At 45.2% G+C, this 16,143-nt stretch overlaps 1 pseudogene; it reads left to right on the forward strand.

Moving 5' to 3' along the window:
- LOC138504866 (F-actin-capping protein subunit alpha-1 pseudogene) overlaps positions 1-15,656 on the forward strand; it is a 56,311-nt pseudogene extending 40,655 nt beyond the window's left edge.
- The last annotated feature ends 487 nt before the right edge of the window (positions 15,657-16,143 follow it).

Below are 16,143 nucleotides of genomic sequence, written 5' to 3' on the forward strand. Positions count from 1 at the left end.
AGATCCGAATTTTGTAATCTACCCCATATCACACATAAATGAGTCCCCAAACCTTCGATAAAAACATTTTTCTCGGGAAAACTGTTCAAATTAGATAATGTGGAAAAAACATTAACTTGATCACCTTTCTCATACAGTGCTTAGCCCATGCAAACAATTCCTGTTTCTTATCTGCAGAAACAGTATTACGAGTGACGATCTTTGATCCTGCACCTTGATCAACTTCAGTCAATACGGGACCACTCGGGAGCAGAGGTGCAGGTAAATTTAATAAAGGTGCAACTATCGGCGCAGGAGGAAGGGGCGGTGCGATAGGTGGAGGGACAACAACTAGAGGAATAGGAACAATAGGTTGTACAGGGGGAACAGGAATAACAGCAGCAATGGGCAGAGTACCCGGGAGAGGATCATACGGAGGTGGCGCGGAGGCACCAGGCCTGCGTTCGTTTAACAATTTTTCAATAAATTCTTCAGAAACATGAAAATCTTTAGAGGGGTAAATTTTCTGGATTCCAAGTGAAAAAGCCCTATCCATATTTTTAACTGATTCTGAATGTTTTTCTTTATCATATAACAACGCTTTTTCGGCATTTGTTTTATGATGGCGTGCATGTTTATCCCTACTTTTAAGCTGCTGTAACGCTTCTTTTTTCCAGTTCTGTAAAACATCAAAGGCTGCAGGTCTAGCCTTCTTTTTTAGCAAGACCGATTCTAGGTATTCAATACGGGAGATCTCAAAACTGCCATTGATTGGCCACTGAAATTCGGAGGCATGTCTGGTCTGTCTGTGCCAAATATCATTAAATACTATACTACCAATGCCATACTTACAGTACATAGTACATACCGGCGACCCCTCCTGTGGTGCCGGGCGGCTAAATTCCAAAGATTGTCGATCGCTGCGGAACAGAGCCCTAAAGCAGCTAGACAATTTCCCAGGCATTTCACAAAAAATTGGTGTTACCTGGTCAATAATTGTGTCTGCAGATACAATACGCCAAATTCAAATTGTCAGGGTTAAATTAAGAGCCGGGTCACGACTGCACCTGACCAAACCTAAGGAGGACCGTACGGTTTATCAAAGAACTTACCTAACGAATTTTACCTTGTGTTTGGTGGTTTTGACAAATCTGCCCGTCTCAAAAAAATGGACCCTCGTCAAGATGCCGTGTCAGAACACACGACTATCGTCCATGGATTGGATCGTGCAGCGCTGCCGAGGTATCGCGTCTCGTTCGGTCGGGCCCGCAGAATCACACCGTCCGATCCCGGTTCGATAGTTTGCGTCAACCTTCAATGATCCGGCATCAATCTTGAGGGTCCCTATTCGGGCGCCAACTGTGAAAACATAAAAATTGATATGAGGCTGGGAAGCCCAAAAGAAACACACCAACACAGGTTACAAAGGACATACAAGTGCTTTATTTAAAAGCTACAAGAGTTACCAAAGTCAATTGACAAACGAATAGCTATTCGGCTCTCAGAGTAACGTAACAAAATTCAACGAGGGTTCGATGCATTAGTAGAGAGACGGTACATTTGGAATACTTGGGCTTTTATATCCTTTATCCAGCCCTTGGCCAACCCCCTCGCGGGTTAACCATTCTTGGGATCAGGCCTAGGGTTCCTTGCCAGGTCAATCCTATAATGTATGCATTTTGATCAGTTCCGCTGATACAGTTGTTCATTTACACATAGGTCAGTAATAGGACAAGGTCTCAGTTCACGACCCCGACAAGTGGCCTGCAGGCATATTAATTATTCGTGTGTGCGGAGGTCACAACGGCCAGAATCTCACTCAGAATGTCATTCAGCCTCCATTTTGATGTTCAGGGTGACTTCCACATTACAAGAGAACCTAAAATGGCGGCTAAATCCAAGATGGCGACTTACATTACTTTTCGTTAAGGTCAAGACCTTGCCACGGAGTCTATTTACATGATATTTTAGACAACTTGGCGTAAGCCAATACACATTCAATTACTGCGATAGGAGGCATAATATTATTTCAATTCCAACATGGTCATGACCAGAGCACTTCAAAGGCAGCCAGAGCACTTCAAAGGCAGCCAGAGCACTTCAATTGTGAACACAGTTGGTGTGAGATGTTGGAACTTAAACTAGATGCAGCAGCTGGACTGCAATGCAGCAGAATCCTTCTCTCCACCATGGTTCTCCAGCCTGCTGCCTTGGGGACCCGAAAGGTAGCAGGAAATGCATGGGAAAGCAGCCCTGCAGAAATGGACTGCAACTCACTCTGTGCGCCCCTGGTGGCTAAAACGCGTCAATATATAGATGGGCGAAGGAAACCTTTCCCTTTGGACAAAGGCAACCTCTCCAGGTGCAATAAAGGAACAGCAGAGGGCGGCACACAGGCACAACAAAACATTGTTCATATTAGTGCTTGGTCCAAATGTGAATGATTGGGGCCAGAACTGTGACTGCTATATGTGCAGGTCCAACTGCCCCAATGAAGACCACCAATGAGCATGATACCTCAGCCCTTGTTACAAGAACTCTTTAGTGCCTGCACACCGATGGCCAAATGCTTTGCACAGAACCACCTTTGCTGAAATCCCTTGTTGTGTTAGGGCACATGACTGCAATATACTGCCACAACCTCACCCTTACTCCCACCGGCACCATTTACACTGTTCCATGGTGGCTTCCCTTAGCAATCCCAAGGGACAGTCAAGCTGCTAGCTATGAAATCATGAATCCATGGTGGCTTCCCTTAGCAATCCCAAGGGACAGTCAAGCTGCTAGCTATGAAATCATGAATCCATGATGGCTTCCCGTGGCTTCCCTTAGCAATCCCAAGGGACAGTCAAGCTGCTAGCTGTGAAATCATGAATCCATGGTGGCTTCCCTTAGCAGTCCCAAGGGACAGTCAAGCTGCTAGCTGTGAAATCATGAATCCATGGTGGCTTCCCTTAGCAGTCCCAAGGGACAGTCAAGCTGCTAGCTGTGAAATCATGAATCCATGGTGGCTTCCCTTAGCAATCCCAAGGGACAGTCAAGCTGCTAGCTGTGAAATCATGAATCCATGGTGGCTTCCCTTAGCAATCCCAAGGGACAGTCAAGCTGCTAGCTGTGAAATCATGAATCCATGGTGGCTTCCCTTAGCAATCCCAAGGGACAGTCAAGCTGCTAGCTGTGAAATCATGAATCCATGGTGGCTTCCCTTAGCAATCCCAAGGGACAGTCAAGCTGCTAGCTGTGAAATCATGAATCCATGGTGGCTTCCCTTAGCAATCCCAAGGGACAGTCAAGCTGCTAGCTGTGAAATCATGAATCCATGGTGGCTTCCCTTAGCAATCCCAAGGGACAGTCAAGCTGCTAGCTGTGAAATCATGAATCCATGGTGGCTTCCCTTAGCAATCCCAAGGGACAGTCAAGCTGCTAGCTGTGAAATCACGAATCCATGGTGGCTTCACTTAGCAATCCCAAGGGACAGTCAAGCTGCTAGCTGTGAAATCACGAATCCATGGTGGCTTGCCTTAGCAATCCCAAGGGACAGTCAAGCTGCTAGCTGTGAAATCACGAATCCATGGTGGCTTCACTTAGCAATCCCAAGGGACAGTCAAGCTGCTAGCTGTGAAATCACGAATCCATGGTGGCTTGCCTTAGCAATCCCAAGGGACAGTCAAGTTGCCAGCTGTGAAATCACAAATCCATGGTGGCTTGCTTTAGCAATCCCAAGGGACAGTCAAGCTGCTAGCTGTGAAATCATGAATCCATTGTGGCTTCCCTTAGCAATCCCAAGGGACAGTCAAGTTGCTAGCTGTGAAATCACGAATCCATGGTGGCTTCCCTTAGCAATCCCAAGGGACAGTCAAGTTGCTAGCTGTGAAATCACGAATCCATGGTGGCTTGCCTTAGCAATCCCAAGGGACAGTCAAGGGACAGTCAAGCTGCTAGCTATGAAATCATGAATCCATGGTGGCTTCCCTTAGCAATCCCAAGGGACAGTCAAGCTGCTAGCTATGAAATCATGAATCCATGGTGGCTTGCCTTAGCAATCCCAAGGGACAGTTAAGCTGCTAGCTATGAAATCATGAATCCATGGTGGCTTCCCTTAGCAATGCCAAGGGACAGTCAAGCTGCTAGCTATGAAATGATGAATCCATGGTGGCTTCCCTTAGCAATCCCAAGGGACAGTCAAGCTGCTAGCTATGAAATCATGAATCCATGGTGGCTCCCCTTAGCAATCCCAAGGGACAGTCAAGCTGCTAACTATGAAATCATGAATCCATGGTGGCTCCCCTTAGCAATCCCAAGGGACAGTCAAGCTGCTAGCTATGAAATCATGAATCCATGGTGGCTCCCCTTAGCAATCCCAAGGGACAGTCAAGCTGCTAGCTATGAAATCATGAATCCATGGTGACTTCCCTTAGCAGTCCCAAGGGACAGTCAAGCTGCTAGCTATGAAATCATGAATCCATGGTGACTTCCCTTAGCAATCCCAAGGGACAGTCAAGCTGCTAGCTATGAAATCAGCTTCCCTTAGCAATCCCAAAGGACAGTCAAGCTTCTAGCTATGAAGTCATGAATACCAAAAAGGCGAGGAAACTTTCAAGGGTGACAATTCTCAGACACAACTACGAAACACTTATCATAGACCTCTACTCCTGTATGGAGCTTGGCCAAAGCCAAGCAGTCAAACCTTTCCACACACCAGACTTGCCTTCATACGCAGTCACTTTTCACTCTATTTTCCGCATTTCTGTACCAAAGGTATCCAAGGATGACAAAAACTAGTAGACCTGCTATGTAAATATGTAGGTAATATGTGATGGATATTTGTAATCATCCTTATGTAATATTGTGCTGTATTCTTTTTTATGTACTTGTTTGGAACTGTAGGCATAGCACCCAGATGCCTATGGGCTTGGCGCGCTCTATAAATAAATAAATAAATAAACTAAGTAGACCTGATTGGCACAGCCTTCAACGACAAAGCTATATACGTCAGCAAAATGCAGTCCATGCTAAGCTCTCTCCCAAGCAACAGGTTACCATCCAGAAATTCTTGAGTCCAGAAATTCTTGTTTGTAGATCCCCAACCTCCTTCACCCTCTCTATGACCAACCATGTTCTCATCAATATATACATCCAAACTGAATTAGAAATCAAAGCCAAATCTATTGCAGGAAATAATGCCTCCCTCTGATCCAGGAATGTATGCAGCATCTATGCTGGTGCCATCCATAAGTTGTGGATTGCAACCCCTCCGACACACAAACCTTATAGAAAGAGGTATCACTTTCACCCTCACACAGGTTCCCCAATTGAAACAAAAGAAACAAGTTCAAGTTGGTCAAATGTTTGAAAAACAAAGGTTTCACTGATGAACCCCACTTGCTGAACAGCAGTGACAGTGACCAGGAAACAATGCCTCCTCCACTACCTTTGATCATACTCCAGGCATTTATTTATAAAGATGATAATTGCCCAAGCAATGAATTATCATCACTTCCCTATTTCTTCTACCCTCATCATGTATCTTGATTTCGCTGCGTTTGTCCTTCTACTCACTATTCTCCTTCCCTTCCCTTATAGCCTTCAGCCGCAACTTCTGCATCAGTCTTGGCCTCCCAATCTTTCTCACACCCCTGCACTGTCACCTGCACCCCTTAAATAAGATGCTCCCATGCTCTCAAGACCTCCAACCTCATCTATCACCCCAGCCTACCGCACCATGCCTGCTCCTTTCCCCCACCTCCTGTCACTCTTTCACTTGGCCCAATGGAATGCACAATCCCTCTGCAACATGTCTTCTAACATCATTGACCACTTTGAGTCTTACAACCCTCAACTTTCATTCATGCTATCACAGAAACCTGAATCTCCCCTCATGACTCTGCTACACTAGCAGTTCTCCACACTGACTGTGCTATACTCTCCCACTCTCCCAGACCTATTGGGAAGGGTGCTGGTGTGGGGTTCCTTATTAATAAAACCCTCAACACTATCCCTGTACCCCTGACATTAAATCTACCTCTTTTGAATATGTCACTATTCAACACCCCCCTCGTACTACTCATCCTACTACATGCAACTGTTCTGGCTCTCTTAACTCCTTATTCCCTAATCTGACCCTCTTCCTTGAGTCACTTGCTAATGACATCCCCATTGTCATGCTGGGGACTTCGTCCTTCTCAAGCCTCTTCACCCACCTGACTGAAACTTAAATCCCTCCTATCTTACAACTCCCTTCCCTCTCTCCATGATCATCCTACCCACTCTGGTGGGAACACTCTTGGCCTTGTCTTTCTCCTTTATTCAGTCTCCTCCTCTGACCTCTCCACTGACACCTCTCCCTCTAATCACTCCATTGTTCACTTTAATATCTTGGTACCTCTACCTTCTACTCCTCAGTTTCCCTCTTCAATGACTGAGAGGACATTCAGGCAGGACTCTCTTGCACCTTACCTTGATGATTTAGGGACCACACTACTGTCTCTTCTCCTGTTCATACCTCCTCATTGATGGGGATATCTCAGACTTGCACTATGCACTTTTGACTCCATTTGAACAACACTATCCTGCTTGCACATTCCCACCTTTCCATCCCTGTTCTCATCCTTGGATTACCTCTGAAATTCAGACTCCCAAAAAATAACAGACACCTTCCCTACTTTTAATCTATTAAATTTCCCTTACTGTCCTAATCCCTGCACTAGACTCTGCCAAATCCTCCTACATCACAAACCTAATCTCCTCCCTTCCCAATCCCCCAGCAAACCTTTATCTACTCTCTAATCTTTGCTCACACCTCCCACGTATTGACGTATCACTTCCTCCATTTCTGCTAATGACTGTGCTGACTGCTTTTCCTCTAAAATCTCTCCAATTTATGACACTCTGACAGCCCTCCTCACTCTCCCTCGTCAACCCTCCTTCTGTCCACCACCTCTACCTCTAGCTCTTCTATGCTCAAATACTTCACCCCTACCGCTCCTATTGATTAGCATCCATCCTTTGCTGTGCTTACCCATCTTGTGCTCCACTCAACCCTTTTGCTCCCCAAATGGTCATCAACTCAGTCTCAATTACCTGCCCATATCTCTAAGAGCTCTTTTACCTCCCCCCTCTCTCTCTCTCTTTCTCTCTCTCTCTCTGATGCACCTTCCCCACCTCCTTAAAATATGCAACTGTCTTAATCCCATTGAAGAAACCCTCTCCTGACCCAAACGTCCCAACAAACTATCACCCTTTTTCTCTCCTTCCCCATCAATCAAAAGTCCTTGAACAGGTGGTCTTCAATTGGATCACTAATGTCACAGTTTTATTACACGGCACACTCCAGCCAGGGACTCCTTCCCCGACAACAAATGTGGCTAAGAATAAAGCGATTTTTATCTTCAATAAACCACAGATTCTTTTTTTGAGTAGGCCTCCAACCGGTCTTGCACCCAACCTCCACCAACACCCCGTGTCACAATGGACTAGGAACCAGGCTGGTGTGTATCAATAAGATATTTATTAATTTATTATTTAATTAAAAAAGGAAAATAATCAATATACAGCAGCCCCTAAAATAGTGGCAACACAAATGCAATGTCCTATCTAGAGCGATCAAGTGGAAATGGGCGGTTACACTCACTTTTGTTATAATGACAAACAGGAAAATATGATCAGGTTGAAATAGACTGTTGCACTTCCTTTTGTTTTAATGACAAAACAGGAAAATACCATCAAGTTGAAGGTGATAGTGCCATGGTTTAGCACTCCCCGCTGCAACACTCGCCCCCAAACATCAATTAAACTTGATTCCTTTGAATGGAAGGCAGTGGCAAGGAGCAGGAATAGAGAGAGAACATTGGATTTGGTGTACAGCCTTCCACCCCCAGATGGGAAGCCAGCAAAGAAAGTGAAAACCCGTTTTTGGAGAAAAATGGCAAAAGGGATTGCTCACAATGGAACAACGGTTTGGGGTTTAATAGGACAGATGCAAATGAGAGTTTGTTTGCTAAGGGACACAATACACGGACAAATTTGGTTTTCAGTTACAAGGAGACTTATTGTTTTGGGGGCAACACTTTAATTACTATAACAATTAAATACAACATCAGGGACAAGATGGTTGATTTCGAATTGCAATGATCTTGTACTGTGAATTTCAATGGGGAGATCAATTGATTTACTTAAAAAAAATACTAAGGATTTACACTGTCAACTGAGAGGTTTTTAAAAGAGAAATGCTATTATACACAGGCTAACAATAGATTCTTCTATGGAAAGATGACTGAATTACACTGGCAAATTGAGGTTTTCAATGGGGAAATATCGGATGCAATGCTACAAATATGAAGGGCTTATGCAATTTAAGACCGGGGTTATCTGCTACTTACAAAGCAAGCCTTGGTTTAGGATTCAGGACAGCCAGCTGGATCTCAGGACACTCTGGACAGCTAGGTCAAGGGGTCTGGTCACTGCACTCTCAAAGATGGTAAGGGTCAGCTGCCTTCTCTCCGTCCTCTTTCTCCTGACTCCCTGTATTTTTGTCTGTCCTTCTGACCAAGTACAGCCCCCCTTTCATAGCACAAATGACATCACTAACTTTACAATCTAGGGGGAGTGCCCTGTATTTATCCCTGCCACCAGGATTGGACACTTTCTCTCTGTCTCTCCGCCCCCAGTCATGAGTGGTTCAAGGGAAGAGAGCGCCATCTGTCTTTTTGCATTTATTACAATTTTTTTTTCTCATGACCACTTTCTGGCAAGAACCAGTTATGTCTCATAACTTCATACTTATACTAGCCCAAGCCATATAAAATAGCTGTGTGGTTTTAGTTACTCATAGTGAATTAGGTAAACTGATCGCCAACTCCGTATGAGGTAGCATTGCCCTTTGGCACATTTTTGTCCATTTCATAAAATGTATAATGGTTATGACTCTGCAAATGATCCAGCATGCTCCTAATTTTATCTTCCATCTTTTCATCAACTGTCATTATTGTCACCTGTTCAGATCAGCCAGAAACTAGTCTTAACTGGCCATTTCAGTCCCCAAAGTCCTAGGGAAAGGCAATAAGTCTCTTTAAAAATGCATGGAAATTACATGAAAAAATAGCATAAAACAAAATTGATTCTTATTCTGAGTGCTGCAAAAATGCCTAAAATCAAATCAGTCTTTTAATGTAACTTCGGATTGTCTTGTTTCACCTAGGGGAGAGTCGCTTCCTTCCCCCACAGCCATCTGTCTCCCTGTGCTCAGCCTGTAACCAGAGGTTTTTATAAGTCTCTTTGAAGTGGTGTGGGTTCTTTGTTAAAGGGGTGCAACAAGGAGCTCACACCTCTCGGTCAAGCTCTAGCCACATGTTGCCTCCTTTTAAATCTTTGGGCTCCTGCTTTCATGTCTACAGAACAGGGAATTATGATGCCCTCTCCAGCATCACATTTTATTGCGGGATGGTTATAAGATATGTGTGATATCCCGTGGGAGTGGGGCTTTCTCATCATGAGTTCCTGCCTTCATGCCAGAACCGGTCTGTCCTGTAGTAAGGGTCTATTCATAGGTGACTGGAGTTTTGTGGCTTGGAGCATAATCTACATTTGCTTTGGTCAACCCCCACATGATATTTCCCTGACATTTTCTGTGTGAGCAATGCCATCTTTTCACTGTGGCTTTTAAAGCCGTTTTCACATGTGTGCAGGCTTTTTGCTTCTAATGTTGAAAACCCTGTCTTGCAGGTCAAAGGATTATTAATTCTCCTCCTTGGGTGAATTCACATTTGCTGTTAGTCCATTGATAATGATGGGTAGGCCCCCTTTTCCCATGGTTCTTTACTTTGACATGAACACAAAGAAAAAGCCAAGCCGTTATCGTTTGCAGTGTTTAAAGGGCTGCTGTTCATGTGAAAGGGGAAACAAAAGCCGTTTTTCTTGGTAGTGTGGAAATTCTGGCCCCTCACATGAAATAAAAGTAAAGCAGTGCTGTTTTTGGTTGCAGTATATAACTTACTGTCATTCAGGTGAAAAGAAAGTAAAGCAAGGCCGTTTTTGGTTGCAATGTAGAAATTTGTGTCATTCAGATGAAATACAAGCAAAACCAGGCCGTTTTTGGTGGCAGTCTTTAAATGCTGCTGTTCAGGTGAGGGGGGCTTCTGTCTAGGGCCTTTAAATGTACCCCACACTAAGTACCTTGAGGATAATGGCCTTGAAGAGCCAATCAATCTGGCTTCTGTAGTGAACACTCCTCCGTGATTGGATTCATGCATGTCTCCAACTTTCTCTCTAATGCTCACCACGCCAAACTCTCTTCTGTACTCATCCTTTTTTACCTTTTTAGCTGCGTTGGATACTGTCAACCACTCCTTTCTCCTCCACACTCTCCAGGATCTTTGGTTTAATAAATCTGCTCTTGTTTGGATTGACTCCTACCTCAAAGGCTAATCGTTCAAAACCTTTTGTAACTTGCATACCTCTGACCTTGACTCCTCCCCCTGTCTGTGTCCCCTAAGGATCAGTGCTTGGACCTCTGTTCTTCACCCTCTACACTTCTGCCCTAGGAAGGCTTATCTCATTCTTTGGCTTTCACTGTCAGCTTTTTGCTGATTTTTCTCCTTTTGCCCTCTCGCTCGCTGCTGGACTTTTCCCTGCCTCCTTAAAATCTGCAACTGTCTTACCACTATTAAAGAAACCTTCCACTGACTCAAGCATCCCAGCAAACTATCGCCCTTTTTCTCACCTTCCCTATCATTCAAAGGTTCTTGAGCATGTGGTCTTCAATCGGATCACTAAGTACCTTGAGGATCATGGCCTTGATGATCCAATCAATCTGGCCTCCATAGTAATCACTCCACCGATACTGCACACATGCATGCCCCCACCCCCCTCTCCCTGTTGGCACCCCCACAAGGATCACTCCTTGGACCTCTACTCTTCACCCTCTATACCTCTGCCCTAAGAAGATGTATCTCATTCTTTGGCTTTCCAATCAGCTTTTTGCTGATTGTTCTCCTTTCCCACCTTCACCCCAGTCACAACAGAATAGATGACATACTGTCTCCCTGCAATTCATCACTGGATGGCTTTCTGCCGCCTCATGCTGAATTCTTCAAAACAGATGTCATCTTTCTCCCAGTTTCCAATGCCATCGCTCCCCTCCCCTCTCCTATCTCCTTCCTGCCTGACCTTCATGCTCCCTCGCCTAAGGCTCACAATCTTAGGTGATAGCGACCTACGACTGCAACAATTAATCAATAACACTGCCTCTGCAGCTCATATTATCCTTCTGGACTACTGCTCAAGCCTACTCCTTGGTCTTCCTCTTTGCTGCTTCCTCCCTCTAGACAAAGACCTCAACTATATTACCCCAATCTCTACAACCTATCCCCATCTTCCCCCACTTCTACATGCCGGCAGCATGCTAGTGGGCTCTCCAAGCACAAATACCCTCTTTTCAATATCCTTATCCTAGTCTACAAGGCTATTAAGGGTCTTGCGCCTCAATACCGGCTTGATTGTATCTCAGTTTACTCCGATCCTCCTCTGCACTCAACCTCACTGTCCATACCATTCCTGTGCCTCCTCTCGCTTCTTCGTTTTCTCCCTACTCGCCCCGCTCCACTGGAACCTGCTGCCCATAACAATCAAAGCCAGACAAAATGTGGATCTTGTCAAAGCTTGGCTTAAAGCATCACTTACTTGCTGAAGATTGAATCAACCTAATCCCTCAACCAATCCACAACCACAAAACAAAAAATTGACTACTTAACTTCAAGGTTTGATGGTACAGCAGGCATGCAAAAGACACCTCTACAGACGAAACCCAACACATGCTGAGAGACTTCCAGCAAAACTGCAGTAAGATTTCAGGCATAGCTGTAACAAAGCAACCTTATTTATGAGTTAATATGTGAGGTTTGTGGACCAGCACTCTATGGCTATTTTCCTAACCTCTATGTAGAATTAGCATTGCATATGCCACCACCATCACCATCTCCTGTGCCATGCCGCAAGGGTCAGCTCTTTTACTGACCGACTTAAACAGGCGGTACTCTTGGCTGTTACATGAACAATAAGGGCCCTCAGACCCACCATGCAGTATGGGTGAGGGAGGAGTAGTGAACAAGTGGCCGGGCTGCTGGGTATCTACCAAAAACGAATGCAACAAAACAGGTTCTGTCTTAGTTCAACAAAGGCCAACGTTTAGTCCTGAAGCTAGGACCAGGCAGCAAACGGAAGCATTCTGAAGCAGTCACGGCACAGAGGAGCGGTCATTATATAAAATTAATAGGCAAGCAGTCTCATCTTTAGACTTCCCAAGTGGTGGTCCATCTCTTCCTATCAAGTACATCTTTTCTGGCCACCAATGCATTGTTTTTATGTTTCTTTGTCTTTTCTCAAGTGCATTCATGAGCTGACCACCCTTCCACAACTTTATACTCGGTGAATGAATATTTGCTCACTATCCCACATACTCGTTGTGCGACAGGAGGTGATATACGTTTTGTCGAAGAGCCCAGACTCTGGAATCAGCGTCCTTTGGACATGCACTTAATCGATTCCTTGAACTTGTTTCATAAAACACTTGAAACATTTAATTTCCCAAAAAATTGGATCTCTCTTTTGAATTTGTTTTGCCGCTTTGTTTCATCTGCATCTAGGCGCTGGTCTCCCGCCTGGTTTCGTTAGGATAGGCGCACTGTAAATCCTACAAACAATATATTCTAGCCAACTTCTCACATGTGTTCTAGGCATCTGTGAATATTCTCCAGGGCAACCATTGAAAAAGGCAATATGCTGAAATTCTGAGCTGGGTTTGGCAGCTAAGGAGAAAAGGCAGTGGGGTCCAGGAAAGGTAGGCAGCTGCACTATAAATGATAACCGTCTTCCGAACAGGCCAATGAAGGCAAATATCACCTTCTCCCTTTTTGCTGTTTCCCCTTTTATTCGGACTCAACTTGTCCACTTAAACGAAAGACATAGGGCCTCATTACGACTCAGGCGGTAAGGGTTTTACGACGGCGTTAACAGCGCCGACCCTTAGCGCCTGAGTACGAGGTCCCTTAGCGCCATGGCGGATTTAACAACTGCTTTTAGCAGGTGTTAAAATCCATGGCGCTAAGGGACCATGGAGTTAATTACGCCACCGTAATTTACGGTGGCGTAATTAACGCCTTCCCCACTCCCATTATGCCCTATGGGGCAAAAATGGGAATGGGGAAGGGTAAATGGGGATTGGGGACTTACCGCCCCGCCAAGGTCGGAATGGGGCGGTAAGTCCGCCAACCACCATGGCGTAAACGTAGTTTACGTCACGGCCCAGGCGGTAACTTACCGCCTGGGTCGTAATGAGGCCCATAGTTGGTACATCAATATCAGACTATTTTCTGAGACGATTTTACTCCTGAAAGATAATGGGCCTCATTTCGAGTCCAGCGGTAAATCTGTCAGTGCTACTGGTGGGTTGCTGCTGGACTCAGAATGAAGTACCAGCGCCTGACTTCCCGGTAACACCAGCAGATTCCAATTCCAATTTCCGCGGCCCAAAAAATCAGGCGCCGGTAAATTTTAAGTCCCCATTCCCATAGAGTCCAATGTTACTCTATGGAAATGGGGAATGCGGAACACCGGCACCCTTGCTAACGGTTCCGGTGCTTCCGTGAAAATCTGCTGCTGTGCCTGGCCGGGTTAGACCTGTCGGGCACATCAGACTTGTACTTTGCCGGTCTGAAAACAATAGTGCTGGTAAGTTTATCGGCACCGTTGTGTCCGGACCGGCAACGTTGTAATGAGGACCAATATCTGGCCAGCATTTGCGTGTCGAAATTATTGACTTGTTGTAACAGAGCACTATGGGCATTTCAAAAACGTAGACTTTTTGTCCAAACTCCTAATTTTCAAGCATATCTATCTGCCTTTGACTGAAAATGTTTATTCAGCAATTATTTGATAACATGCATTGGCTAAGCTAACTGTTTTGGCTTTTATGTACGCATTGGGACAGGCCTTTGTCAGGCACTGCCGTAGCGGTACTATTTGGCCATAAAATGGCAGCTGCTGGAAAATGGTGACGTTACCTGGGGATACGATAGCAGCGTCTGGTGAATACATATCCCATGCCTACCCAACAGTCACAACTTCAGTGCAAGGAACAGATATAAATCAAGTGCCACTTAGTTAAGGAATGTTTTTTAGTAGCACATTAACAACTGCAATTAAGCGATTAACTCTCAGCAGGCTGATCAGCAATAACACCGGCAGGCCAAATGCCAATGTTTCTACTTGACAGAGCTAGCCGAAAGACATTGCAGGAGGAGGTGTCTTGGGAGGGGAGGAGCTGGTAGTGGGTGGTAGTGACCATTGGGATTAGGATGGCCAGAGGCAGTCTGAGGGCAAATAGCAGCCACAAGCCATGTAGCCCACCTAACATGCCACCTCCCTCCTAGCTGTACTCCAATGCAACAGTTATGGCTTATAGGTGGTGCTTGTACACCACCTACATCACCTAATAGCCAAAAATAAACAAGAACACATGAATTGCAGTTTCTTCAAAAGTAGAACCAGACACTAAATGTGTATGATCAGGAAATATATTGGAAAAATGAACCATAAGGCTGTTTTTTTCTTCTAATTGTGTGAGGTTATGAAAATGTAATGTGTACAAGTATGATTTGTAATTCTTGGAAATGACATGTTCTTTTGCTTCTTCGTTTAGGCTGAACATCTTTCCTGCTTTTTCTATTGTGACACAAATATTTGGAATGTCAGAAGACTACGATCTGTCCAAAACCAGCAAGGAGCTTGCAATAGGCAGTCTACTGAGGCAGGCCCCGCCGGGTGAATTTGTCAACGTGTTCAGTGATCTTCGCCTGCTGGCTAAGAATGACAAGGCGATGCACGAACAGGCAGCCGAGGCCTGGGCTTTGCATAACAAGGACAATTTCACTCCCCTGGTGAAAGATGGCTTGGAAGTCCTGCTCACCCGTCACAATGACCTTGGGAACAGTCGGTTCTTCGACCCTGAGCAAAAGGTGTCCTTCCGCTACTGCCACATGACTCGTGAAGTTAGGGATATTGAGCTTTATCCGATTGATGGGGCGGAAGATGAGTCATGGCGGGTCGAATTTCACCAAACTCTGAATGAGTATGTGAAGGGTCATTACAAGGAAGGAATTTGCAGTGTCTTCAGGAAACCGGTGCCGGACAAGAAGATTTTTGTGGCCTGTATTGAGGGCCATCAATTCAATCCCGCAGCCTTCTGGAACGGCCTCTGGCGGTCAGAGTGGATGTTTGACTTGACTCCTCCTGTCACCCAGGCAATGGGGAACATCCTGGTGCAGATCCACTTCTACGAGGATGGCAATATCCACCTTGCCGCCAGCAAGAGCGTGGAAGAAACTCTTTTCCTGAATAGCGAGAAGGAAGCAGCACATGATCTCACGCAGATGGTGGAGAACGCTGATAACCAGTTTCAGGCAGCTCTCATGGAAGAGTATGATATGCTTTCCGACCAAACCATGAAAAAATTCAGACGGCCCCTACCGATCACTCACACCATCCTTGACTGGAACAAAATACTGGCATCCAAGATTTCGATGGCAGAACTCACCGAGTGAAGAGTTGCTAGGTGATTATTTCTGATGATATAGAGGACAGATGACAACAGAATAAAATGCTAATCATGGGTTTGAGGTAGATCACATATTATGTGTCCTCATCGTCTGCAATGTGGCCAACACATTTTGGGCTGCATTTAACAGTCCCTTAAATAGAGGTCTAAAAGTGAGATGTAACATTTCTACTCCTCCATTTACTTTTAATACGTTGCTCAGTTTTGGAGCAGTGATGAGACAAAGGGAGGGAAATGGAGCGGAGATGAGATCAGTGCGTTTGATTTTACGTCTGCCTGAGATTTTCCGGCCATGTGTAAAATTAATTGATTGCTATGGGATTCACCTTGGTTTAGCACCTGCTCAAGACCAGTCAGATTCTGTACGAATCCATCAGTAAATTCCGCCTGCAAAGCCTAATTTGTGTGCCTACCGGCACTGTTGATTCCGGATCGGCACACTACGACTCTGTGGGAGGGTGCTGTCCTACACTTGACCTGTCAGACCTGGCAGGCGGAACGACACCCACCCGCAGAGTTTCATGGAAGCACTTTGGGACTCTGAGACTCCATGGGAA

The sequence above is a fragment of the Ambystoma mexicanum genome, chromosome 11 (assembly GCF_040938575.1).
Source record: "Ambystoma mexicanum isolate Mex_15411 chromosome 11, UKY_AmexF1_1, whole genome shotgun sequence".
Classification (NCBI taxonomy): Eukaryota; Metazoa; Chordata; class Amphibia; order Caudata; family Ambystomatidae; genus Ambystoma; species Ambystoma mexicanum.